The following is a 1,588-nucleotide window of genomic DNA, read 5'->3' on the forward strand; positions in this document are numbered from 1 at the left end:
CCCTTTCATTGACTCCTAAAGCCCTCTTTGATCATGGCTTGCTGTGTCCAATGCAGATAGTCCTATTCGCTATGATTGTGCAAGTTCTTTAAAAAATTAGCAGACTTTTTTTCCCAACATCTTTTACATTATCATTGAAATGTATGGAGTGTACACTAACATCTCTGCTACTGATTGTAACCACAACCATATCACCCCCATACCAACATTCCCCATGTAGGCCCTACTATTCATGAGCCAGTTATACAGTTATGTTACCTGCTTCTTTCTTTTGTTGAAGAGAATATCTGAGTTCAAGTTATTGGTACTGTATGCATTTTTATCCAATTAAGCCCCCATCGTTTCCTCTCACATTCCTCCACCACACACCTTACTGTGATAATATATTTCCATTATTGTGCCAATACATGAAGGGTAATTGCAATACCTTTTTCAACATTGATGTTGTGTATGTTATGTATTTGACACATTGCAATTGAATATACATTTTCTGTTGTGTAAACTCAAGCTCATGAAGTACAAGGAACCAAAATTTGCCTTTTTTGTAGCTAAGGGTACAGACAAGCTTATGGATTTGTACTTTTTAGTGGGTAAAACTAATTTCTTTTACATGGTTGTATGTATGATTATAGAGAACATTTCTAAGCAGTCTAGGGATATGTAAATCCAATTACTGAATATTATTATACATGTATCAATATGATATTTCCAGGTTCATTGTCCATTCTAATAGGGCTTAAAGAAGGAATAAATGCATAAGGTTCCTCGTTTGATTTAATGGAGGAGTGACGAATATTTATTTATATACTATTTCTTTCACCTGTGCCTTTCTGCAACAGAACTAAGATCTAGGTTTTTGTCTGCTAATGTGTGATGATAATTTTGTAAATAAAAGTGTTTACATATTGTTGTCTGGACAGTTTTTAGCAAAAGGGATTTGCAAAGGTAAGTATATATTTTCTTGAGTGACTTATCCTTTCTAGATCAAGGTAATATTTTTAGGACAGTTTGATAATTGATGATGTAAATGAGTTATGTAGATTTTTGAATTTTTCTTTTTATTTCAGGATACCTACAGTCCTTACATGAATTCACTGAAGCTGCTCACAGGCTTTGAGACAAAAGATGTCCAGCTAACCTACATAAAAGGAACAGGCCATCACTTGGATGACCCTGATAGTCTCGAAATGATTTACAAGACGATTCTAAACATGATGAGCATTTTACAGTCAAAATTGTAACAATGCCAGGTGATAGGGCCATATTACCGACAACTGGAAAGCAAGCCATCGGAGATTGTCTGTTCTTGTTAAACCAAAGAAAGTAGATATAAATGATATCACTAACAATTACTTGTAATTGTGAGGTACCTTTTTTTTTGACTGATTCCAGATTTGTTACTTTTTTAGCAACTTTGGTTCGTGTAGAATGAAATGAAATTTCTCTTGTATTTATTTCTTCATTTTTAATATTCTAGACTATGTGACAGTTACAGGTATATCATGTGTAGATTACTTTATGGTTTTCATTTATTTATAACTTATGTTGTAAGTTCAGTGGATTACTTAATATTTAATTCTAATAGTTT

The 1,588-nt window shown here is 33.1% G+C and overlaps 1 pseudogene; it reads left to right on the top strand.

Annotated features, from left to right (window-relative positions):
• Positions 1-1,540, top strand: part of LOC119587142 — a 2,364-nt pseudogene extending 824 nt beyond the window's left edge.
• Positions 1,541-1,588: the final 48 nt, after the last annotated feature.

The sequence above is a fragment of the Penaeus monodon genome, chromosome 22, assembly GCF_015228065.2.
Source record: "Penaeus monodon isolate SGIC_2016 chromosome 22, NSTDA_Pmon_1, whole genome shotgun sequence".
NCBI classification, from domain to species: Eukaryota; Metazoa; Arthropoda; class Malacostraca; order Decapoda; family Penaeidae; genus Penaeus; species Penaeus monodon.